The following is a 27,804-nucleotide window of genomic DNA, read 5'->3' as shown; positions in this document are numbered from 1 at the left end:
CAGCTACGGAGCCGGAAGTAGGTTGTTCAACGGTAGACTGGAACCGAAAATTATTTTGAGGGGGTGCAGTATCGTAGGTAACTTCGGGAGGACATATACCCTCTTTGGCTTTACCTGGAGAAACTGTCGTGCAGTCATCATCATTTGGATTGCGGATGGCTAGCTTCATTGGTTGCTATGTCGAGTAGTCAATTCTAAGTTTGGCTTTCTTCAAGCGTTTTTGGTACAGCGGGCATTCAGAGCTCCAAGAGGGATGAATAAAATCAAGCTTGTCGGCATCAAGTTCCTGCTCTGAGTTAAATATTTGGCAGTTAACACATCTTTCGAAATCAGAGCTGCACTCGTTTATTGGATGTTCTTCTGCGCACTTTGGACAGCATACTAAATTTTTACATGTCGCTGCTTTGTGGCCACATTCAGAGCAGCGGTAACAGCGCATTACATCAACAACCTCGAAGATTCGGCAGCGATCCCAGCCAATATTGACCCGTTGCGCTTTCATCAGACAGTAGAACGTCGAGGGGTCAGATTCAAACACTACCACTCTTGTGTTTTCAGTTCGTTTGGACTTCTGTACGCGAATAACTTTCAAATCAGACGTTTCAGGCAAATCGTTTTGTTGTTTCATTTTGGCGATTATTTCGTTTTCAGGGATTTCGTCACATAATCCTATTATCTTGAATCTTGGCTTCAGAGGTTGCAGCTTTTCAATCTCATATACCTCGGAAAACTTATTTTTAGCATCGTGAGCCATTTTCAGTGCAAGCTCGTTCGATCCACACCGTATAGTAGCTTCTCCATTTTCACGGTAGTACACTTCTTTGACATCGTAGACAATTGGATCAAACTTCTCACGAATGTCTTTCCTTGTTATTTCCGCTAGTTGAACAACTTTCGGTTTGAACAGAACAGTTTGCTCCATTTTCAAGACTGCACTGTTTTTCGCAACATGCGAAACTGGCCTAAGTGACTGTAACTTTGACGTGTTCACAGGCGTTTCGCATGCAGCCGTTAATTCACCACTTGATTCGTTTCTGGAAGTTTTTTTAGTAGTCATTTTCCGTCGTTTTCCGGACCTCAGAATGCTGCAATCGTCATTATCATCTTCCAAAACGGCAGGATGTGCCTTGCGTTTTTCCAGCCTTGTTGGAGCTAAGTTAGAACGGGTTACGCTGGCATAAGTGGCAACGGCTACAGTGTTCTTTACAACTTTATTGCCGGTCTCGGTATCATCGACACACATCTGATCCGTACCCGCTCGCCGAACTAGGTCACGCAGCACTGATACTTCTGCGGAAACAACATCTTCAACGGTAGATTTAAGGCGCGGCAAAATTCGTTTTTCAAAAGCGCTGTACTGCTCTGATACAATATTCCGTATTTTCAAATCACCATCGCAGACAGCCTTAGTGATTTCTTCGACCTTTTGCAAAAGCACACTACACATTTTCTGCACATCGTTGAGACGTGTCTCCTTCTTCCTGCACTCGAAACACACATATTGCAGCGATTCGTTCTCCCGCAGAGCGCTTGCGGCTGCTGTATTCACACCCGAGCACCGTACGTGTAATATTTGCTCGCACCCGCCAGAGCAGTGAATACCATCGGGTTCACTAGCAATACGCTGTGCGCACACACTGCAAGCTATTGAAGTCATTTTTATTCGCCTGTGAGCGGGCCACCACACAGTAAAGGCGCACTTGCTTGTTATTTTTTGCCGCTGCTAACAGAGCGAGCAAAACTAATTTATGCCAACAAACTTTAGTTCCGACAGGCAGCCTATCATGCACTATACCAAACGAAAGCACTTCACGAGGTCTACGTACTAATGCACTTTAATTCACTGTACCTCCACTATTTCACGGTTAAAAAGGGAATAAAATGCGAGCAAAAAAGCCAAACTATGGGTTTACTTGTCAGCTTTCAATCCCAGCAAGACGGATGATGAAGTTTCTACCCTTGTGAAAGATTGTCTGGGGGAGAATCTGCAACCGAGAATAGTTCGTCTAGTTCCTAAGGACAAGGATCTCTCATCTTTGAGCTTCATTACTTTCAAAGTTGGCGTTAGCAAATCATACAGGGATAAGGCTCTGTCCAAAGATTCCTGGCCGGAGAATATCTACTTCCGTGAATTTGTGACCAATTCAAAAATCCAACGACCTATCATCAGGATTGCGGCGGAGAAGAATCCATCTGGTGGTGGACAGTAGCGCCAAGCTGTTCCGGATAAACTCATCTGTCCAACTTCTTGTATCCCGGCGAGCGATTTAGGTCTACCTGGCGAATCGGCGACTTCTTCTGTGTCAGGTAAAGCCAAGAAGGGTATATGTCCTTCCGAAGCAATACAAGATGCTGCACGCCCTCAATGTAAATTTCACTTACAGTCTGCTGATGAACACAACTCTACCGCCGCTGTGAATCTTCAATGTCAAAAACAAAATTTGGATCCCATCGTAACGAGCTCGTCTCTTCACAGCACATTCGGCTCTACAATGATCACAGAAGGACTAAGCACTCTATGCTATGCTGGTATGACTCATCGCACCCTGGGACGCACTGCAGCTAGCACTATGGAAGCCCTTGATCCCCCTGCCACAGTCGAGCCATTGCAGCCAGCGTTCACCAGTCGTCACGGTCCTGTGTGCAGGAGTGGTGAAGGGGTCTTCCAAATCGATACCAACGGCAATCAATCGCGGCATTCAAACCTACAAATATATTACCAGAATGCCGGTGGTATGAATTCAGTAATCGAAGATTATCTGGTAGCAAGTTCGGATGAATGCTTCGACATAATCGCCCTCACAGAGACGTGGCTTAGCGATAGCACTCTGTCAGTGCAAGCATTTGGTGCCAACTACTATGTTTTCCGAACTGATCGCAGCTCACGCAACAGTCTCAAGGCTACCGGCGGCGGGGTACTTGTGGCTATCCATCGTCGATTGAAAGCGCAACTGATTGACGATACTTTGGGGGTCTGCGTCGAGCAGGTGCGGTGGGTGCGAATCAAACTGGCTGGCTACGTACTTTATCTTTGCGTGGTTTATCTTCCACCGGACCGCACTCGCGATTCGACATTGATTGATTCACATACTGAGTCACTGGAACGGATTTCCGCTCAAGCAAGCCCGGTTGATGAGATCCTGATTGTTGGTGATTTCAATTTCTCCGGATTAAAATGGCGCTCTGCTTCTGACGGATTTATGTTCGCTGATCCCGAACTGTCATCTTTTCATGCTGGTATCACCAGTTTGCTTGACTGCTACAGTATAAATCTGCTGCGCCAAACGAATAATGTGGTGAACGAGAACAACAGAATCCTTGATCTCTGTTTTTCGAGCAAATCTGACTACGCGCCAAAAGTTACCGCAGCACCGTTCCCCCTGGTAAAGACTGTTAGACACCACCCTCCCCTGCATATATTGCTTGAAGCGATTCGAGTGAAGCATGACTGCAATGCTTCTGACACCGTCAGCTATAATTTTAGAAAAGCCAACTATAATAGCATTATTGACTTCCTGTCGAATATCCACTGGACTGAAATTCTCGACAATGATGATGTCAACGTTGCAGTGCAGACCTTCTCCAATGTTATGAGCTATGCCACCGATCGCTATGTACCCAAAAGAAGTGGCCTTCAATCTAAACACCCAGCGTGGCACACTGCCGAGCTGAGACGGTTAAAAGCGACTAAAAGAGCCGCTCTGAAGAAGTACTCCAAGTTTGGGGGCTACGTGCTGCGACAACACTACGTTCATGTTAACCAAGTCTATAAAAAGACTTCGAAGCGTTGCCATGCCGATTACTTGCGAAACGTGCAACGTAAGTTGAAGTCCGAACCTAAAACATTCCGGAAGCTTGTAAACGAGCAAAGAAATGAATCCGGGTTGCCTTCAACGATGAGCTATGGAGGACGTATGAGCTCTAGTTTACAGGAGATCTGCCAACTATTCTCTGAAAAGTTCGCGAGTGTTTTCTTCAACGAGAAGCTGACACCGACCCAGATTTCACGCGCGGCTCTCAATGTACCTCAATCATACCAGTCTTTGAACTCTATCAATATCGACAATAATATGATACAACTGGCGGTTAGGAAAATGAAGGCTTCAACCTCGGCAGGCCCAGATGGTATACCAACTATTATTCTAAAAAAATGCTCTGCCGGTCTAATTGAACCTCTTTGTCATCTGTTTCAATTGTCGCTAACAACCGGAGTATTTCCCGAACTCTGGAAATCCTCCTTCATGTTTCCAGTTCACAAAAAAGGTGATAAAAAGGTAGTTGACAACTACCGTGGTATTACAACGCTAAGCGCAGTTCCTAAGCTGTTTGAAATGGCTATGTTGGAACCCATCTTCAGCCACTGCAAACAGTATATCTCCGAGACTCAGCATGGATTTATGCCGAAACGTTCAACATCTACGAATCTTCTGTCGTTCACAACATATGTTACAGATGCTATGTCGGACGGCCTTCAAACTGACGTTATCTACACGGACCTTTCAGCTGCTTTTGACAAGATAAATCACGCTATTGCAGTGGCAAAATTGGATAGACTCGGCTTTGGTACTAATATTCTCCGTTGGATGCAATCGTATCTCAGTGATCGTCGTCTAGCAGTCAAGATAGGTGATTGTGTATCCGAAGAGTTCTTTGCTTCATCTGGTATTCCGCAAGGCAGCCATCTCGGTCCATTGATTTTTCTTCTGTATTTCAACGACGTTAACTTTTGTTTAGAAGGACCACGGTTGTCTTTCGCCGATGACCTCAAGTTATACCATAGAATCCGGAATACTGATGATGCAGCTTTCCTTCAACGCCAACTGGAAACCTTTGCGGAATGGTGCGAGATCAACCGAATGACCCTAAACCCCAAGAAATGTACGGTCATTACGTTCTCGAGGAAAAAAACACCAATTCGATTCGATTACTGTCTAGCTGAATCCACAATTGACAGAGCGAATTGCGTCAAAGATCTCGGAGTTTTTCTCGATGAACAACTGACGTTTAAACAGCATATCAGCTATATTGTCGCAAAGGCATCATGCTGTTTGGGGTTCATAATGAGAATATCTAAGCACTTTTCAGATATTTACTGCTTGAAATCTCTCTACTGCTCACTCGTTCGATCAACTCTGGAATATTGTTCAGTTGTGTGGAACCCTCATTATCTCAACGGTGTCCATCGAATTGAGGCAGTACAGCGCAGATTTGTTCGGTTTGCCCCTCGTCGATTGCCTTGGAGCAACCCTCACCAGCTGCCAAGTTATGAAAGCCGGGGTTTGCTTATTGGACTCGATACATTGCAAGTGCGACGGGATTTATTCCGTGCTATGACGATTTCGGATATTTTGCAAGATCGAATTAACTGCCCCGAGATTCTCAGTGCGATAAACATGAACGTTCGCCCTCGCGCCCTTCGCAATAATTTATTCCTCCGATTACCTCTTCGCCGGACTAATTGTGGAGTAAACGGTGCCATCATTGGTTTGCAGCGGACCTTCAACAGAGTTTCATCCGAGTTCGATCTTCACATTCCACGTAGCAGATTACAATTTGACTTTTTAAATAGATTAAGAAATTATCATTAGGACCACACTGTGTCTGTTCATATTAATTAATTATAATTAAATAAATAAATTTTTTCAATCGATATTTTAGGATCGATGTTTGACAACAACGATTTTTCCAATTAACTAAAAGGATCAATCTGGCAAAATCGATTTTAATTCAACCTCCTCCCTTATATTGAGGACTAAAAATATTGTGGTGTGAAGTAATGGCCGCTTGATGAACGAAAGTTTTCGTAAATTTTACATATTTAGTGTACATTACATGAACGTTATTGTTGAAAACGGCATTATTTTTCGGGAAACGAAATGTTTCGTTTATTTTAATAAACAGTTGTGTAAATTACAAACGATTTCGTTTGTCGCACGAATTCATTTCGTACATCTTAGAAAAGCTTTCGTATTATTAGCCTCTTATTGTTTTCAGTCAATCATTTGGGGTTGGGTAAATCGATTTTACTGTGGTACGAAGAAATGGCCGCTTGATGAACGAAAATTTTCGTGAATTTTACTTATTTAGGTTACATTGCACGAATGTAATCGTTGATAACGACATTATTTTTCGTGAACGAAACGAAATGTTTCGTGTATTTTAATAAACGTTCATGTATATTACAAACGATTTAGTTTGTCGCATTCGATGTTTTAGGATCAATGTTTGACAGCACCGATTTTTTATTAATTAAAAAGATCGATCTGGCAAATTCGATTCTATTTCAACCTGCTCATCATTATTGAGTACTAGAAAGATTGTGGTGTGAAGAAATGGACGCTTGATGAACAAAAGCTTTAGTAACTTTTACTTATCAATTCATTTCGTTCATCTTAGAAAAGTTTTCGTATTTATTATCTTCTTATTTTTCCATTCGATCTTTTGGGATCGATGTTTGACAACACCGATTTTTTTAGTTAAAAGAACAGATCTGGCAAAATCGATTTTATTGTGATATGAAGAAATGGTCGCTTGATGAACGAAAGCTTTCGTGAATTTTACTTATTTAGTGTACATTTCACGAATGTTGTCGATGAAAACGACATTAATTTTCGTGAATGGAACGAAATGTTTTGTTTATTTTAATAAACGTCTATGTATATTACGAACAATCTCGCTGGTCGCACGAATTCATTTCGTTCATCTAAGAGAAGTTTTCGTATTTAATAGCATATTCTTTTGACATTGCTCCGGCAGAGAAAAACTCAAAATTATTCATGCAAAACCATCGAGCGATTGGTCAACTGAATCCGTACTGCTTTGGATTCTGGATCAACTAGAAGCGGAAGAGGTTTGGAAAATCTTCCTGAAACCGGCGGACACGGATACGGCTACTAAATAGCCAGATCGAGACCGTCGTGAACATCAACAATTATCTGACGTATAGCAACAATGACTCCATATTCTACCTCTATTGAAGCTCTGTTGACGTTGACGGTTCGACGAATGGTGCTCGTAAATATTATAAAGATATTCGTATATAGCAGCGAACAATTCGTTCACCGAACGAAGCTGTTTCGTAATAAGCCAACGAAAGTCGTTTCGTGGTTTTCACGAACAACTCGTAATAAAAAATAAATGTGTTTCGATAGAACTACGAACGATTCATTACATGTATGAAAAATTCGTATATTTTATGAAAATTATCTGTACGAAACTAATGCATAGCGATTTACGAATATATTCTATCAGTGTACAAATCTAATTAGTTGTGGCCATATTTTGTAAAAAATTTCACCTTCAAAAATTCATTTCAGAATTTATTAAAATCGACATTTTCTGCGTGATCGTGCTTACCACCCTGTAATTCCGGAACCGGAAGTCGGATCCATTAGAAATTCAATAGCAGCCTATGGGAACGTTGTATCTTTCATTTGAGACTAAGTTTGTCAAAATCGGTTCAGTCATCTCTGAGAAAAATGAGTGACATTTTTGGTCACATACACACACAGACGCACATGCACACATACATACACACACATACAAACACGCACAGACATTTGCCGAACTCGACGAACTGAATCGAATGGTATATGTCACTCGGCCCTCCGGGCCTCCGTTAAAAAGTCAGTTTTCAGAGCAATTGCAATACCTTTCTATTGAGAAAGGCAAATAGTCATCATATATTTTCATTTCTGGAATTCACTCCAAAGTAAGAGAAACTTTTTCTTGTGTCTCTTGTCAACGCAGGGGACAATTATTTCAGCCAATCGCCTGAAGAATTTCGAAAATTTGCTTTTGAATATGGAGTACGCGTCGAAGTAAAAATGGCTGAGACTGAAATATAATGAAAAGTGTCGCATACTATACAGTTTTATTGAAAAGACAATCGGCACATTTCATATGGACCACTTATGTAATTGTATTTCCATTGGTTTGCTTATTTTAACTTACCCCATACATACCGCCAACTTACCCCGAGGCTGGGGTAAGTTGGCGGCTTTTCCGCGTCACATATTTTTGTCTCTAGAAATGAAGACAACGTATCAAACAATTTAATAAAATTCAGAGATGTTGCCAACAGTCTACCCTTTCATGCAACGTGTTCTATTTTGCAAGATCTACCAAAATCAAAGCGGTAAAAAAATGAAAACTGAGAACACCGCCAACTAGCCGCCCGGTCTCCCCTATCAATTACTGTTTTTACAATTACTTCGGATATACAAATTTGTTTTCCATTACTTTTTGATAACCTTTTTTTGCCTTTCTCATATAAAGAAAGGCTATGCAATCACTGTAAAAATCGACTTTTTAACCGAGGCCCGGAGGGCCAAGTGTCATACACCATTCGATTCAGTTCGTCGAGATCGGCAAATGTCTGTGTGTGTATGTGTGTGTGTCATTTAAACTCACACAATTTTCTCAGAGATGGCTGAACCGATTTTCGTAAACTTAGTTTCATCTGAAAGGTATAATGCTCCCATAAGCTGCTATTGAATTTTTAGTTGATCCGACTTCCGGTTCCGAAGTTACGGGTTAAAGAGTGCGGTCACACAGCAAATTCCCATATAAACTGGTACCACCATGATGTTAAAATGATGTAAAACATATTAAAATTGATGCAACATTACTCTAGTTTGCGGGTCTGGATTACTAATGATCAATAAAAACAGGTTTGACCACATTGGCCACCTATGACGGTTCATGACGCCCCCGGGGAACCCGCCAAGTTCCTAAGCTAATATCACACCCATTCCCCAACGAATTCTCTACCGATTTTTACAAACTTGATTTCAAATGGAAGATACAGTAATACAGTTGACTGCTGCTGAATTTCATTCGGTTCTGACCCTTGCTTCCGGAGTTACAGGGGTGTTAGTAAGGATACACTTCTAATCGCAGATCGAGATCACTGATTGCCAATCAAACATTCTTTGCATATATTGTCCACTATCGACGATTCCGGAAGTCCGGAATTCCGGGCATATTCCACAATTAAAGTCACATCTGTTCTTCGGTGATGACTGAACCGATTTTCTCAAACCAAGTCTCAAATGGAAGGCAAAATATGCAGTTGAGTATTGCGTCGCCGCCCTTCCCCCCGCCTTGCCCTTACACCTCCCTCCTTCATCACTCCCCTCCCCTTGGACCACCCTCACGCCCGCATTTCCTTCATCCACCCCGTATACCGAAATAAGATGAAAGATTTCTGACGCATCCTCCACTTCCACTTTACTAACCCCCCATTCCCTTCACTTTCAAACCCATTCCACCAACATTTCAAAATATAATCACATGAAGATAACATTGAACTCATGCTGATTAAGCTAATTAAATATTATTCTTTTGTCTTTCCCATATAGAAAGGTTATGCAATTGCTCCAAAAACCGACTTTCCAACCGAGGCCCGGAGGGCCGAGTCTCATATAACATTCGACTCAGTTCGCCGAGATCGAAAAATATCTGTGTGTATGTATGTATGTATGTATGTATGTATGTATGTATGTATGTATGTATGTATGTATGTATGTATGTATGTATGTATGTATGTATGTATGTATGTATGTATGTATGTATGTATGTATGTATGTATGTATGTTTTTTTTACAATGAAGAAGACCTTTACGTCCTAGCCTAGTACATGTGCTATTGGTAGGGTCCAATCTACCACACGGGGTGCACTGGGGGCGTGTCGGGCTCGAATGGTGATCAGCTATTAATACCAACTAAACTCCATTGGGCTCCGCCATCATTCCTCCCAGGAAATACCTCTCGGTATTACTTCTGGGGGAATGTATGTATGTATGTATGTATGTATGTATGTATGTATGTATGTATGTATGTATGTATGTATGTATGTATGTATGTATGTATGTATGTATGTATGTATGTATGTATGTATGTATGTATGTATGTATGTATGTATGTATGTATGTATGTATGTATGTATGTATGTATGTATGTATGTATGTATGTATGTATGTATGTATGTATGTATGTATGTATGTATGTATGTATGTATGTATGTATGTATGTATGTATGTATGTATGTATTTATGTATGTATGTATGTATGTATTTATGTATGTATTTATGTATGTATGTATGTATGTATGTATGTATGTATGTATGTATGTATGTATGTATGTGTATGTGCGGATTTGTTAACAAAATGTCCACATCGGTTTCTCGGAGATGACTGAACCGATTTTTACAAACTAAGATTCAAATGAAAGGTATAATATTCCCATAGGTTGCTATTGAATTTCATTTTCAACCGTCATCTTGTTCCGGATTACGAGTTGAAGAGTATGGTTACAAAACAAAATTTGTTGATTTGTCCACATCGGTTTCTCGGAATTTTCTGAACCGATTTTAAATGAAAGGTCCATCAGCTGCTGTTGAATATTGTGTGGATCCGAGTACTGGTTCCTGAATTACAGGGTGATACGTACGATCACGCAGCAAATCCCGATTCTAACGAATTCTGCGATGAATGTAAAAGGTGAATTTTTTTCCAAAATATAAACACAACTGTTGAATTTGTAGATCTAGGTCACCAACAGTCATTCAAAGTCTCTTTGGCCACACTGGCCACCATCGACGGATCCGGAAGCATCCAAATTCAGAATAACGGTTATATTGGTTTCTCGAAAATAGCTAGACCGATTTGGTAAACTTAGTCTCAAATGAAAAGTGTTGCGTCCTCGAAAACTGATATTAAATTCCATCTCCATCCGACTTCCGGCTCCGGATTTACGAGTGGTGGAGTGCGATCATATAGAAAACTCCGATTCAAACCGATACCGCGATGAATGCAAAAAGGTTAACCAGCTATTAAATCATAGTTTGTAGAAATGAGAAAGGCACAATTGCACCTCTAGGTGGATTAAAACAGGTTTTTGTGTCTTTCGTTTGTAATCATGTACCATTTTGCATAAAAATAATAAATAATAACAATAAAAATATATTTCCAATTGATCAATAAAAATTTTCTTAGCAAAAAAGCGGTCGGATTTACCCCAATATTTAGAGGTCGGAATTGCCCCACCGCGTCATTTTTCTTTACGATGCAATTAAAAAAACTGTTTTAATCCACCTAGCGGTGCAATTGTGCCTTTCTCATTTCTCTAAACTATGGCACGGAGGCTTTTTATGTTCAACATAATTGTGGAAATGTCCATTACATTCTTAGTACACTTTGCACTTATACACAATGGCATGCCAGCCACGAACTTGATGAGCTACGTGTCGACGGAGAAACACTTGAAACAAAAAAATATCATACTCCATTAGCCTAATCAGCATTAGATCAATGTTATCTGCTTGCTAACTCATTTTGTCACGCGGGGGTGGGTATGTGAGGAGGGCGAAAGTCCCATGAACGAACGACTCCCCAGCTTAAATTGGTATGCTTTGTGATATAGTGGTGGTTTAAAGATGATGGGGTTGAAAGGGAGGGGTATGAGGGCTGGATGGGGTGGTGGTCTGAGGGGTGATTTAAGGAGATTTTTAAAGGAGGGGAGTGAACAGTAGAGGGGGAGGGGTGTAACCCCTCTCCGTAAACCATCAACTACGCCCCTGTTCAAATCCAGAAACCTTATGCGAGTCAAAAAAAATTTGGCCAGGATTAGGTTGACGTTTTTCAGAGTGATTGCATAACCTTTCTATATGAGAAAGGCAAAAATGTGCCAAAATCCAAAAAAAGTGAATCGTCGTCAAATTTTTTTCGAGTTTGCATCAAATCTCGACGTTTCATGCACCTGGAACACATTTAGCATCAAAAATAAAAATTCTATTTCTAATTTTTCCTATAGTTTATATGAGAAATTTCTGTGTGGCCGCACTCTGAAACCCGTAATTCCGGAACCAGAATTCCGATCGATCCAAAACTCAATAGCAGCCGATGGGAAGGTTGCACCTTTCATTTGAGACTAAGTTTGTGCAAATCGGTCCAGCCATCTCTTAGAAAAATGAGTGACATTATTTGACACATACGCACATACATACATACACACACACATACACACACATACAGACTTTTTCCGATCTCGACGAACTGAATCGAATGGGATATGACATTCGGTCCTCCGGGCCGGGATTAGGTTGACGTTTTTCAGAGTGATTGTACAGTAATGTTTCGATTATATCACGGTCGGTCTGTATTTTAGCGTGATATATTTGAAGCGTGATATATTCAAAACAAACCAAAAAATTACATTCAAGCATTAATTCATGTATTTCTATAAACAAAAAGTAATGAAAAGGTCAAGTTAGTCAAGATAATAAATCATAGTAGGGTAATGGGCCTATTTTTGCCATGCTTCTATAATCACACTACCCATTTGAAGCCGTTGGCAGCGTCTGCCATCTTTGTTCAATGCATTGGGTAAAACGGTATGGCATCAGTGGATAATTTTTCCCCACACAGCTTCACCTTACGGAGCACATACCGTTTCTTAAAATAGTTGAACCACCCAAAACTAAACTTAAAGGAATCTGCCACATTAAGGTTTTGGACAAATATCTTGACTATTAAAATTAGTGTATTCGAAGAGATTACGATTCAGTTCTCGTTGTTTCAACATCCATAGAAATAGTCCCATCACCAATTGTTGATGTCGTCCTTTCAAAAGAAAAGTATTCACATTGATTCAAGAGGCAATGCATATCTAGGCATACCTACCATATCTTGCGTAATTTGTTTTTCTCATTATTTTGTTAGATTTTCTTGCGGATAACTAACAATTTAAAAAAGAAGTCAATTTGTTTACCTGCTACAAACGGTTCCTCCAGACGGTCCCTTAAGGACACGGCAAATAAGTTACGAAGAATTTAAAACTAAAATTGAAATCGGTCGAAGAATATTTCGGCAATCCTAGTCATTGCAACAACGTCTTGGTAAAACATGATTTCGAGGTTATTCACGTTTAAAGTTTCGCGCCACGCCCTGTCTTCACCCTTAGGAACAAGATAAACAGCGCTATAACTTTGCTTCTACTACTTATACCTCTATAAAAATTTCAGATTCTTTCTTAAGAATCTATACTTTAAGATAAAAGAATAAAAAAGTTCGACTTTTTGACCGACATCATCATATATAAACCCTTAACGAAATAGTCCGAAACCTAATAATAGGCTCATTACCCTATATGTAAATAAGCAAATCAATTGTAAAAAAACCCTAATAGTGCCAGGACAAAACATGTGGCTTAATTGGATCAAAACGTGGTGTGCCTTATCTGTTTTTCAAAAAGCGTGATATAATCGAGATAAAACCGTGATATATTCGAGGGTGATATAAACGAGTATTGATATAAATGCATAGTGATATAATCGAAACATTACTATATAACCTTTCTATATGAGAAAGGCAAAAATATGAAAAAGGTTGAACTAATTACATCTATGCACTTTGTAGGGCTTAAATCAAAGAATTTAAATCCACTTACATTTATTATGCAATCACTTTAACAATCAGGAATATCCTGTAGTCAATGATGCACAAAAGCAAATCAAAAGTTGTAAAAACACATTTTTTGTCATATGAGCATCTCAATGTAGACTAATAAAATGCTGTCACGACAATAATGATATTAATTCGTGTAGTGCTTCTGATTTTCGGTAACAGAGGGGGGTCGGGTTTACCCAACGGTCGGGTTTGCCCTACCTTACCCTATTTTTTTCGATTCAATTAGTTTTAATTTTGGAGGGGGAGGTACAACCCCCAAAACCCCTTTGGCTACTCCACTTGTTGGAGTTTCTTATTTCGCTTATCATTTTGCGATATATGATCCAGATCGATCTGATGGTCATAAGTTGGAAAATTAGCTGTCAGAAAGTTCTGGTAAATGAACGTTTGCACAATGATAAGTGATCACGTATAGAAAACTTGTTCGGTGGTTATTTCTAGCAGTGTTATCTAGAGAATCAAATGAAATACTGAAGGATATGTCCTGATGTCATCCTTGTCCGTTTTATCGAAATGAAATTCGGCTGGTATATTAAAACAGATCTATATTGAACAATAAATAATATGCTACAACTTTTAAAGCGCACAAGAAATTATGATGTCTTTAGCAAAATTGTTCGCAGAAGGAAGCGCTACAAATTTTCTGAAGGCATCATATCAATATAATCACTTAAAAGAAAATTAATGAAAATATGTCGCTTATAGGTGGATTCATCTGTAAAACATAATATCAAAAGAAAAAGCACATTAAATCCAATAAATTTTCCGGCGATCGGTTTCGGCGATATTAATTGATTGCTGGATTTTGGTCTTATTTCCAGATATGAGAAAACGGCAAAAATTTATCGTCCGTATCTAATGTTAAGGGGGGGGGGGGGGGGGTTATCATCTAAATAACATTTTGTAATTCTTCTATGCAAAAATATCGACAAACGACTCGGTGACGAATTTTTTTATAGAACGTCTCTGAAAAAAACACGCGGTGTTATCTGTCCTTCAAAAACTGCTTAACCGATTTCTTTCAAACTTTGCATACACATTCTACGTAAAAATTACCTAACCCCTACGTTGGGGGGCAGCAGGGACAGGAAGCACAGGAGTCTAGGAGCTTAACGAACCCCGCCCCCTGGCCCTACTGCGAGATGGGTAGTCTTGCATATCCTATGGTGGGTTTTGGATTGGGTTCTTTTAAACCTCTATAAAGAGCCATAATCCCAAAGCAGCTTCGACGAAGCGAGTTTGGGCCGCTTCTGCAAAGATCCGAAGATTCCAATAATCTAAGATTTTGGCAACGAAAGCACTCGACGCCAATAACATCCTGATTATGGCATACTGGCCAAGGCGAACGTCAATGGACAGGACATGGATCATGCATTGGGCGGGGACTTTGGGCTGACAGGCGTACTGTTCTATTCCCATCAGGAAATGATGATAAGACGTAAAGTAAGGAAGGATGAGTCCGACTTGAAATGGCGAGTGGGCAAACAGAATGGCTGCCTCCGTCTCAACAAAACCCTGGCAGGTCTCCGGGTACGTGCGAAACTGGTCATCATTTAGTTGGTGGTACTAGGTTCGGTTGGAGCATTCCCTATTTTACGCCGACCCGGCTCTGAACACTACTCCCCATGAAGGATAAAGGGCGAACACTAAGTTATTGCGACACCGAAAATGTCATGCCAATTTTCTTATAATGTTTAAAATCAAACCAAAATTTTAGGGTAGTTTTATACTTACATTTACTTCAAAAATCAAAAGAAAAGTTAATCGATGGAGCCTTGAGTGTAAAATTGAACGCATTTTAGCTTGATGCCCTTCATCGAAGTCTTTACAGTGTCATCCGGTACCAGTTTCGCAGTTTTTTTTTTACATTTTCTTAACATGTCCTTCTCGTCTTTGACTGTCGTCTTGCTTTTCCGAAGTTGCCGCTTCATCATTGCCCAGTACTACTCCACCGGGCGCAGCTCCGGACAGTTTGGCGGATTCATGTCCTTTGGAACAAAATGGACAGAATTGGCCTCATACCACTCCAGGACACTTTTAGAATAGTGGCATGATGCCAAATCTGGCCAAAATAGCGGAGCTTCGTCGTGCTGCTGCAAAAACGGCAAAAGGCGCTTCTCGAGGCACTCCGATTTGTAGATCTCGCCATTTACTGTGCCCTTTGTCACGAAAGGCTCACTCCTCAGTCCGCAAGAGCAGATGGCCTGCCAAATGAGATATTTGGAGGCGAACTACGACATTTTCTTCTTCTTAAATTTGTCGTCCACATAGAACTTGCTCTTGCCGGCGAAAAACTCCAACCCCGGAATTTGCTTAAAATCAGCTTTTATATACGTTTCGTCGTACATCACACAGCAGCCATATTTTGTCAGCATCTTCTCGTAGAGCTTCCGTGCCTGAGTTTTAGCCGTCGATTGTTGCCGCTCATCGCGGTTTGGGAAGTTCTGTACCTTGTATGTATGTAGTCCAGCTCTCTTCTTTGCATTCTGGACGTAGCTCTGCGACATGCCGATCTTTTTAGCCAAATCACGGATTGAGACGTTGGGATTTGCTTTAATCATCCGCTTCACCTTTCCCTCCGTCTTTTTGTTCTCCGGTCCCGTTTTTCTTCCAGTTCCTTTGCCGTGGTCCAACGTCAACCGCTCCTGGAACCGCTTCAACATTCTGGAGACGGTTGAATAGTGAATGTTCAACATTTTTCCCAACTGCCGGTGCGACAGGCCAGGAAATTCCAGGTGTTTGGAAAGAATTTGTTCTCTCGACTCGCGTTGGTTCACCTCCATTTTCGTTGAATCGAAAAACACGACTTCGAATTTGACAGCATGTAAACAATAAACATCAATGAGAAAGTGTGCAAAATTTGGTTGATTTTTACCCAATGGTAAAAAAGTTATGCCCTGTTGAATGTGTCGCAATAATTTCGCGTTCGCCCTTTAGTGTCAACCCTAGCATGACCTCCATGCTGCTAAGATTTTAGCAGCATAGACAATCATGGGATCACAAGAGTCGACTTTGTGCAACTAGTGGAGATAGCGGCCCAGAGTTGGGACCCAATAAAATGGAGCAAAACAAAGCAACCAACACATATATAGCGGGCGCGGCGAATCCGTTCGCCAAAGGTGGTTTGGTGAGGTCTCCACCACCAATAGTAACTGAAGTCATTCAACAAGAGCAGGAGGAGGGGAAGCAGCTGCAACAGCAACAGCAGCAGCAACGGCAACAACAGCCAGAGCAGAGTGGGATGAGTTACACCCCACATACGCCAAAAGTACTGCGAAGTGCCCGGTGGATGAGCTCCACAAGTTTCTAGACGCAAGAAACAATGTCCATAAGGACATTAAGGAGATGGTTATAAAAATCCGGAAGGCGCTACTGTCTGCCGTGAAGAAGTACGGCATCGCGGAGGGCAGAGGTAGCTGAGCGAGCATTGGCGGGATAGGGCTATTATCCTCATAGCCCCTCCGAAACCGGGTAAAGAGAATCAAATTGGAGTGGAGAACACTCCAGTTCCCATAACTCTAAAGAGGACAAGATTCTCGCCAGGAGACGAAATACCATGCGGGGCAAAGAGGCAGACACTCGAGGACGTTATTATTGCCGAAGGAGAGGAGGCCACCTGACAGGGAGAAAGCTGGAGTACCGTAGTAGGTCGTATGCAGCGTTGCTCAAGAAGGTCAGAAAGGACCCGGAGCTGAAGGACTTGGGAGAAAACGTGGTACAAGTCAGGCGTACCCAAAAAGATGAAACGCTCCTAGGGGCCGTACACAAATGACGTAGCATTTTTTCGGCGATTTTTGACCCCTCCCTCCCCCTCGTAGCATTTGGTCACAAAATTCTAACCAAATAACGTAGCATTTACCTACCCCTTACCCCTCGTCCCATGCACAGCGGCCGGGGGATAAAAAAAATTACATATGTTTTTCAATGATTTTAAATATATGTCCTTTCAATATGTTTGACGACTTTTATCAACATTTTCATTGTAACATCAAATTGCGTGCAAAATAAGCCCATTTTATGACAAATATAGTGTTGATACTATGCTATATTTGGTAAAAACCAAAATTTCTCACTAGGGTGATAGTTTAGTTTTGAATTTTATATGTCAAGGGGAGCATGAAGAGAAGTTCTCTCAATTCACAATTCTGCAGCTGATGCAGCCAATGATTCTAAGAAGCATACGTTCATCTAAATTTCTAAATTTTGTTTAGTTGAATCCGAAGTGAAAAATTAATTCAGCTTCCAAACTAAGTCTACTAGTTAGCAATATTAGCTAACTAATGTAGCAAGTTATATCCGCATACAAAATCTTTTCGTATTTGTGCGAACTTGTAATTCCGCGAATCGTAAAATTTGCCTCATAAAACCGCATCAAAAGTAACTTGTTTGAATTTATATTTATTTCTCTTGGGAATGGAGGATCATTAAATTGTTTTCTCTAAACAATGGGTTTTAAATTTAATGCTACGTCGCACAACTTCTGACCCTATCCTCCCCCTCGTCACACTTCGTCACAAATTTGGTATACCCTCCCTACCCCCCAGAATGCTACGTCAGCCCCCTAGAGCAGAAGAAGAATTCCACGACTAGCAGCTCAGCCTTGAAGGAGACCATTACCAAATCAATGGGTGAAAAGGCAGCAGTTGAAGCCTTAAATCCGGAGATAATGATTGTGTCCAAGGACGTTGATGAAATCAAGGAAGACGAGCTAAGAGGAGCACTGAAGCAGCAGTGTAACCTGGGCGAGGTGCACACGACGATCCGGTTAAGAAAGGGATACGGAGGAACTCAGACAGCGATGATTCGTTTTCCGATAACCGCTACAGACAAGCCACTGCAGGTAGGCAAAGTTACGTTTCGATGGTCAAGATGCGTACTGAGAGCCGCCCCACGAGTAAATAAACAAGCGGAGAAATGCTTCAAGTGTTTGGGCTTTGTACATTTGGCGGGGGTTTACAAAGGCCCGGACAGTTCTGGGATGTGCTGGAAATGCGGGGAGACAGACCATCTTACGAGACACGCTGAGGCCGAAGTGCTTGCTTTGCATCCCAACGGACGGAAACGATAACCAGACGGGTGGCTTTAAATGCCCTGCCTACAAGAAGGCGACTGCAAGCCAACAGTAATGGAGATAACTTAGATAAACCTGAATCATTGTGACACCGCAAAGCAACTTTTGTTTCAGTCTACGACAGAAAATATGTGCGATGTCGCATTGATCGCAGAGTCTTACCAAGTCCCCCCTGATAACGGTAACTCTGTGGCGGATAGATCAGAAACGGCTGTAATACAAGTTACGGGCAAATTCCCCATTCAAGAAGTAGTAGAACGCTCATATGAGGGCTTTGTGATCGCCAAAATCAACGGTGTCTTCATGTGTAGCTGTTACGCTCCTCCAAGGTGGACAGTGCAGAAGTGCAGCTTAATGCTGGAGCCGTTAACCGAGCAGTTGATAGTTCGGAAGCCGGTAGTCATTGGTGGTGACTTCAACGCCTGCTCTGTGGAATGGGGCAGTAGAGTAACCAACACAAGAGGGTGTATCCTGTAGGAAGCAGCGAAGTTAGACATATGATTTTGGAATCAAAATTCTGTTAGCACATTTCGGAGATACGGGAGGGAGTCCATCATCGGCGTCACATTCTGTAGTCCTTCATTGGCGGCGAACATGGATTGGAGAGTATGCGAAACGTATACCACAATATAGTGACCACCAAGCGATTCGCTACCGTATCGGTCAACGGAACCCTGCAACAGTACGAAGAAGGAAGATCGGTGAACGAAAGTGGAAGACGAAAGCCTTCAACAAAGACCGCTTCGTTGAGGCACTTGGGCCGAACGGCGGGACCGAGAGCGTGGATGCGGCTGAAATAATAAGAAGGAGTGTGGCGGCTTGTGACGCCACAATGCCACAAAAGCAGGAACCACGCAACAAACGGCGTCCAGCTTACTGGTGGAATGAGACGCGTAGCACGTTACGCGCTGCTTCTCTCAGAGCCACAAGACGGGCTCAGAGAGCGATATTGGAACCAGATCGAGGCCCATAGCCTAATGGATACAATCGGAAAACTCCTGGAAAGGATCGTCCTTAACAGGTTGACGAAATTCACGGAAGACGAGCGCGGACTGTCAAAGATGCAGTTCGGATTACGCAAAGGAGCATCGACAGTGGATGCAATTCGGACAGTGCTAGAGAGTGCTGAGAGGGCATCTAAGAGAAGCATAAAGGAGATCGATACTGTCCGGTGGTCACGATAGATGTGAAGAATGCATTTAACAGCGCCAGCTGGGAAGGGCACCTCGACACCTGGATGGTTGGCTCTGTTTCGAGAGGACTTCTCTCGCCGGGGAATTCTCCGTAGGAGCAGGTTAGGTCCACCGTTGGGGACTAGACCGACTAGTTCGCGAACAAACCAGGAACTCAACGAGTAAATAGCGCTGAATGGTGCGAGAAGGGAGATATGGTGTAAACTGGTACAAGGGAGCCGACTCGTGGTGCTGAGTTGCATAAGGGAGCCCAAGGGCTCGATGAATTAGACAATTTGAAGTTTGCCGCCCAGATTGTCTTCGTAGGGGAGGAGCACTAACTCTCAACTCACAGTCAGCTTTCCGACTGCTATGTAGAAATGACCAGTCTGTGTGGATGGTGAAGAACTAACTGGTGGTGTGTCGAGGAGTGGGGCTGTAACCCTACTGAAGGAACTAACTACTAAGTAGTTCAACAACTAGTGGGTACTATACACTTATAAACCCCTCCTCGAAGTAATGCCGTAAGTTAGTGCCGGAGAGGAATCAGGTTCTGGGCAAGAGCAGTGTTTTTTAGTGGATTGGGTGATGGCAGTCCAAACCCGTTCCCTGAGACATTTGGGTTTTTGTACATTTTTTTCCCGTCTCAGGGCTTTCTTGAAATTTTTTATTGCCCTCAAAAAAAAACTCGCCCACAGACATTGTCCCAAAGGGACCATTCATAAATTACGTAACGCAAAAATTGCCCAAAATTGACTCCCCCCTCCCCCCATGTAACAAATTGTCACAAATTTCTTCATCCCCCCCCTCCCCTGTTACGTAACAAATTCCTAGAAAAAATTTTTTTTTCTTCGGTGAAAACATGTTACGTAACGATCTAGCTAACTCCTCCTCCTCCCTATGTCACAACATGTCACAACTTGTTGTACCCCCTCCCCCCCCTAAAAGCGTTACGTAATTTATGAATGGTCCCAAACCGTCAAGCTGAGTCGATTGGTATATAAGATTCGGCCCTCTTGAAAGTTTAAGCAAATTCTATGCATTTCTTTTATAAGAAATGTAAAACGGTTTCGGAACCCTATACGTGCTAAAAAAATATTAGGTATGAAAGGGTTAATTTTATTCATATTATTTAACTTGTTAATTCAAGTATTTATTTTTTTTGGCTTTATTCATATTATTTATTCCATTTATTTGAATCATTTTATTAAATTGTTGATTTTTCGAAGTTCATATATTTTATTCAGTTTCTTCATTTTATTAATTCGGTTTAGCTTGAAAACAATTGAATTTACTCTCTTAATTTCATAACTTTTCTAATTATGTCTAATTTTCATTTGAGCTAATTTGGTATAATTATTTTATTATTTTAATTAATGTAGATCATTCTACCTATTTTATGAATAAGTTTTTTGATTTTTTTTGCTACATAATTATTTTAATTTCATTTGTTTTATTATTTTTCTAGTTGCTTGCCAACTTCGCGTGAGTTCGGCAAACTAATGAATAATACAATAGTAATATGTGTAAGAAATGTCTCATCTCACTGATAGGTGGATTAAATCGGGTTTTGTTCAAATTATAATGCAATCAACATTAATGCCTAAAAAGCCGACACATCGCAAAAATTTAAAAAAATTAAGTTCTGTAAAAAAATATAATTTTTTCGGGCTCCAATGATGGGTCGGCAGGTGGACGACTTTCACCGTGACAAGCTTGTATTAACGAAAACAAAAAAAACAGAAAACTAATTGCAAATTAGGACAATTGGTGCTTAGACGGAGCTGGGCACTTTTTATTTTATAAATTAAATATATAAATATCTAGGGCAAAATTCCGAAACAAAAAACTCCCACACCTCGTGGCTTTATTCACGAGACACTTGCAAGAAATATACCATATAATCTCTTTTTGTCTCTAAGCAACAAACGTGAGGCATCTCAGCTGCAGCTAGTTATATTGTGGTCTGCGAACGATGGGAACTTTTTTTCATTACTTAATGCTATCAATGCTAGGTTTAGAGTTCTCAGCTTTAAAATCGAGCTCAAGATTACCTTTTTCTACAATGTGGTAGCTTGAAATCATGATTGCAGCAGAATTTGCTTTATAAACTCATTATATGCGCTATGTCTATTGTAGCGAAATCGTTTCTCTTTGAATTCTATTCGCGGTGCCTATGCTATCCGTGTCCATCTTTGGCCATGGTCTATAAAAAGTAGCAAGAAGGTTTGTTTTAATTTTACAGATTGATGAGTAAAACGATATAGCCATGTTTGTTGCTGTAATAGCGTATTGGTAAATAACTGTTCATTCTGATCTCTGTTGGGCGATGTTATGCACACCGGGAGACATACACTTAGTTATAGTACATTATAGAAAAACAGTCACTACCAATAATGAACAATACATTAAACAAAAGTGTTAGAAACACTTTATTGCAATTTCTTGTATACAGTAAATTTACAAAAAGTGTACAAAAAGTGTCTATTTTTCAAAGAGAAAAATCGTATATTCTAATTATCCCTTAAATGTCTTTTACTGATAACACGATTTAATCCACCTAGCGGTGTTTTGAGGCATTTCTTATGCATATCACTGTTGGATCATTTACTAGTTTGCAGGACTCATGCGAAGTAGGTACCCAACTAGAAGTGGAATGAAAACATTATCGAGTCCGGCACGAAAAAACCTCCAATAAAGTGGATAAATTATGTAATATCAATAAAACAAATGAAATTTAAAAAAAATGATTAGGCCAACAAATGCAAAAAGTTATCATTTTCATGAAATGAGTAGTACGATTAAAATAAATCGAATTAATAAAATAAATCAATCAAATTAGTTCAGCTCATTAAATATAAAATTTGACAATACTAAAAAAAAAGTTTTAAAAATAATAGAATAAATTAAATTGTTTCCAACTAACGAATTGGATGAAATAAATAAAAGGAATGACTGAACCAAATAATAAAAATATTAAAATAATAAAATGAAGCAGTAGAATAAAATGCAAGAACTGGAAAAAAATAATAATATTAATGAAATGAACAATTTCGCGAGAGATGCAGTGTGCGTGATGTGCGTCCTGTTGCATCAAGGAGTATTAAAATTTTGTTTTTAGGGGGTCTTCTACTCGCGAGGCCTAAAATTTAGCACTTTTTTAGGAATAAATTATAAAGCATCTACTTAATGGATTAGAAACCCTTTTTTATTTTGAGATACATTTTTGACTTTTCAATTTTACTTTTGAGGACGAAAAGAAAAATCTATCGCGACCTTGAAACTTCATTGATGACATTGATGTTGAAACTGCATGGGTCCCGCTTAAGTAAAGTTTCGTTGCGTTGCGGAGGGGGGTGCTATTCGTAGATTGCATACTAACGATTATCATGTTGCCTATAGGTAGTTTAACTCATCTTGCTTGTAAGATAAATGATCTTGAATGAACTTTATCTCTTTTGAGTTCAGTAAACCAATAGTATGAGAATCGTCATTGCTGGCCACGACCATCTTCACCGATACTTAGGATGAGGTAGGAAATGTTGATGTTATACCTACTTAAGGAAGGCCACCGACTCAGCGACGCTTCCATAGGTATTACGGAGTTGGACTGGAGGACAGGTACAGGTCTAGGATTCGCCACAGTCAGGCAATGCGACCACGAAATGAATGTTTTATATGGTGGGATGGTTAATTCCCTTTCTATAATCGTTTGAGAATTGGGTACTGGAACCACTGGATAAGAGTATTTTCAACAATCTCAAATCAAACCACAATTTAGTCTTCCCATATATCGAATCATAGCACCCACGACAACAACTTCCGCTAGTTGCACCTGGCTCCAACGTCTTAGAAAAAGCTTTGCTGGACCGCCGATCGCGATCTACCTTCAGATGTCCAGTACGTGCACATATATACACAAATAGTTGCATACCTGCATACGTACATATGAATAGACGCATGTATACATACACATACGCACTCATTTATATGCACTTATACTTAAAAATATATATACACATGTACACACACATATAGCCATACGCATTTGATAGCGAACGACAAGAAACCAATTTACAAATTAAATGTGAGCATAAACATAAGAAACCGCTCGTGTCTTGCTACTCCAGTACTGACCAGAACCAATCGAGATTGCAAAAAAAGCCGTATGAATAAAAATTAGCATTTGCTCAGGATAAGTTTGCTCTGCTCGATTCTGAGCAAAGTAAACTCTCATAGCATTTGCTCAACTCGGTATGAATAAAAGTTTGCTTTACTCAGCATGAACCGTAGCAAGTTCGAATTTCGAACATAGCTTTTGCTCCGTCAAAACCGATTATAAACAAAACAATAATAAATTCAATTTAATAGCATTTTAATCTTTACGGTTGCTCCGGTATCGTTGGATTGTAAATTTTACTATTCAATAAGTTTCTAATACTAGATGAAAGGAACGTTTGCTTCAAAAACTCATCCAACGACGTGGAGTGTGAATTTTCAAGTCTTATCGTAGTGCATAGACTTATGAAAAACACCGCGAACAGCACTTGTGTTTGTATGCGATCGACGAGAACATGAACCGATTTAAAAAAAAGTCTAGGTTTTTGTTTGTATTGTTCTGAGGTAGGTAGCAAAAAATTTCTTCCCCCCAAATGTGTGAAAATGTTCTCTATTATAGAACCAGCTATCACACGGCGATCAGTTACTACTTTTCGTTCACTTCGGATCTGCCGAAGAAAACTTATTCCGCAAATTCCAGGAATGGAAACGGTTCGAGCAACAAACCAGTTAACAGAAATGAAATACATTTGTTCCGGGAGAAGAAACAACCTACGTAGCCCATCGTCTAGTCCGCATGTGTTGAAAAATTGCGTTCTGCTGGTGGCAAGAGAAGCCAGCTGGATTCAGGTGGTGATTACGCAATCGCTGAACGAACTGCGGTTGGAATTTGTAAACCGTTATTAGTGGTTACCCGTTCGGTACCAACCCATTTTATCATAGTGTCTGAAGAGACAGGATGAATAAAAAACAATTATTATTTGGTATGGAACCAATGCCTAGTGACGACGATATTCCTGACAGCAAATCGGTATAATTATCCGAGCATTTAGACGCATGCATGGTGAACAAAGAGAAGAAGATTGTCGGAACTGGTTGAAATGGCTTCCCGATCGTCTGCAGCGATGACATGTTTCCTTGGAACAAGATGACGAACATCTGTAGAGGATGTTACGTAGAGATGAATACCATTTTAAATAAAAACAGATCCGATGCAACGATTGTACAATCGTCGTCACCTTGTTTCTCTGCAACGAATAGGTGAAGATAATCCAGTCGAGAATCAAAAAGATCATTCAAATTCAATTCAACAACCAATTATGGAACCGATTAAGTCGGAATCAACTGTTGCATTTGCAATCTTTACAAAAATCATGCAGAATTCCGAAACGATTTTGGGATAGTTTGAACGGGTTGTAGAGCTAAACAGGATCCACCACTCAATCGGTACAAAAAGCTTGACCGTCGAAAAATTTATTGTCCCTCTACATTCAAAGATATGAAAATAAAGTTTATGCGATTAGATTGAACATGTATGACCTTATCCTCACGCGTTCATTGTAAATAAAGTGACGTTTGAAAGTGAAGTGACTATTAACCTTCTTAAGACAGTTGTCTTCCCGTTAATTGCACTCTATATTATAGTGGACTCTCATCAAGACGGTTAATTTTGACATTCCACTAAGTCGCTAACAAAAGCTCAAATTGTATAAAATGGTTGCTTCCTTAGACCTAGCTATGTATTTTAACAATCAGACTGCCACATGACTGGCACTGCGGTTGCTGGGCCTGTTATGGAAGTTAACCATAAATGTCGGTTACTTTTCCCAAGCAGCCTAAATAAGCAATGTTGTGTCCGTAGTGTTTGTTTCAACTGGTTAACAATTGCACTACGGACCACCTATTCCTGTAATACAAGCCAACCAGACAGCTGAGGGACCATTCATAAATTCCGTAAGATTTTTAGGGAGGGGGAGGGGGGTTATTACGACAAATTGTGACCTGTTACGTATGTGGGAGAGCTAGAACATTACGCAATATGTTTTTACTAAAAAAAATTAAAGGAATTTGTCACGTAATGGGGGAGGGAGGAATAGAGAAATTTGTTAAGCGGATGGGAGGAGGGGTCAATTTTGGGCAATCTTTGCGGTAGGTAATTTATGAATGGTCTCTAACTCAGATTTCATAATATCCTACGACCCTGCTGATAGTTAAATAGTTGAGGGGTTTTAAAAGATTCTCAATCGCGAACGGTGCCTAAGAAGTTCCTGAGCGAACTCCCTAGTGATGCAGCGGACCTGAATTCAATAGTTGCGCTCTAGGTTTTCCGCGGGAGAGTCTGTCGGATGAGTTGTGTATCTCAACCAAGAATTGATCCACTGCTGCTATATTGTAGCAGGTAGCAGAAAACAAATCTCTAACCCTTAAATGCATGAATTTTTCATTTTTCGTTTGTAATCGTTTTTGGGGTTGGATGCAATATATACCTCTCGTTGAGAGTTTATATCACAAAATTCGGTATGTTGCCAAATGGCAACAGTTTGCATTTAAGGGCTAAGTCATGGTGTGACTCCGTGTCGAGAACTGGTGTCGCGAACGTAGTAATGTGGGTTTTGCACTTCCTGTATAAAACGAACCTCTGATGTGGTGGACTATTGTTTTCTTCGCAAATCGTGGGGAGTCATTCCGTATCGTTTCTATCTAGTGCGAATCGAGCTTGCAGCAAAACGAGCAGAACAATCAGAACTGTCATTGGGGCCCATAATTTGTATGCCCGCAGAGATGTTGGCTCATGTTAGTTCAATAGAATCGGGATAGGGGTGTCATATACGTGGTTTTACTCCTATTTCGGTGAAAGTCGCAGCAACGCGTGACGGCACTATGGGAAGGTTCCATACAAACAGGTGGCCAAAAATATTTTGTCTCATATTCCTTCGTGAAATGCTTGTTACCAACGTACGACACTCATAATAGACGTATCCAGGATTAAAATCCCTAATGTGGAGAAGGATGGTGGGGGGGGGGGTTAGTGAAAAGTATTGAAGGAGAAATTCTTTTGGACACTTTTTAACTGGACCGCTTTTTAGTTGGACCTCCGCTAGTTAGACCATTGCCCAACTAAAAAGCATCTGAATGTCAAAATCTTATGTCAAATTTACTTTGACAATCAATCTGACAATTATTAGAGATATGAATAGATGCAATTACACTACTAACGTCTCCTTTGGAGAGTTTTTGACATCGGTCAGTCGGTCCAACTAACGAATCAAATTCGTTAGTTGGACAGAGGTGTGGCCCAACCAGCGAATCACGACCGTACCTTAAAAACGTTAGGGATTTTTACACAAGTTGAATGCTGAAGCTGGATGTCTGTTTTCTGTGCTGAAATTCTTATAAAAGGTTCAGCAGTTCTCAGCACTGGTCTCTTTTAAAATCAGGCGTCCGTGTGCTTCAGTTCGCATCGCACCGGTGCAGTTTATTACACCCCCCCCCCCGCATATGGGGCGGGCAAGTCAGTTTGGTTAAGTGTTGCGATCGCTCAGGACCTCTTAGCGCCTCTTAGCGCTACATCAAATCGTCCAGTACATGGTTCGGCCAGCAAATTCGAGAGGATTCCGCGCCCAACTCATAAGGAACCATCATCCGCCGTTCAAACCCCTGGACAAAGGCCCTAATCGTAAAGGAGGGTCCCCTCTCGGTGTTGGCCATTGTGGTTAGCCGCGGTCACGCCGATGCTCGCCAAGGAGGGAAGACGCCTGCCTGCATCTAAGCCATTAACGCCCGCTGGTACGTCCTTCTACAATCCAGATCATCATCGTACCGAGGCCTTCATCCGGCCAGTTTCGCCGACGCACAGTGGATCCGCTCCATACAAAAGCTGGACAAAACCTCAAAAGTAGTTTAAAATGTCTGAAAATACCTGTTAAGGGTAATTTTGGTGCGCTGAACTCGATTTTGATTAAATTAGGACGCTAAAATGAAAACTATACAGCCTAGGGTGGTTCTAACAGTTTTTTTTTAATTTCGCAAAAG

General features: G+C 40.8%; 1 protein-coding gene across 2 annotated transcripts in view; it reads right to left on the bottom strand.

The window, feature by feature from the left end:
* LOC131693279 (mucin-4-like) overlaps window positions 1-27,804 on the bottom strand; it is a 596,199-nt gene that overhangs the window by 329,637 nt on the left and 238,758 nt on the right. The window lies entirely within an intron of this gene.

This window comes from Topomyia yanbarensis, chromosome 3, assembly GCF_030247195.1.
Source record: "Topomyia yanbarensis strain Yona2022 chromosome 3, ASM3024719v1, whole genome shotgun sequence".
Classification (NCBI taxonomy): Eukaryota; Metazoa; Arthropoda; class Insecta; order Diptera; family Culicidae; genus Topomyia; species Topomyia yanbarensis.
Note: the sequence above shows the minus strand (reverse complement) of the source record. Positions and strands in the feature narration are given on the sequence as shown.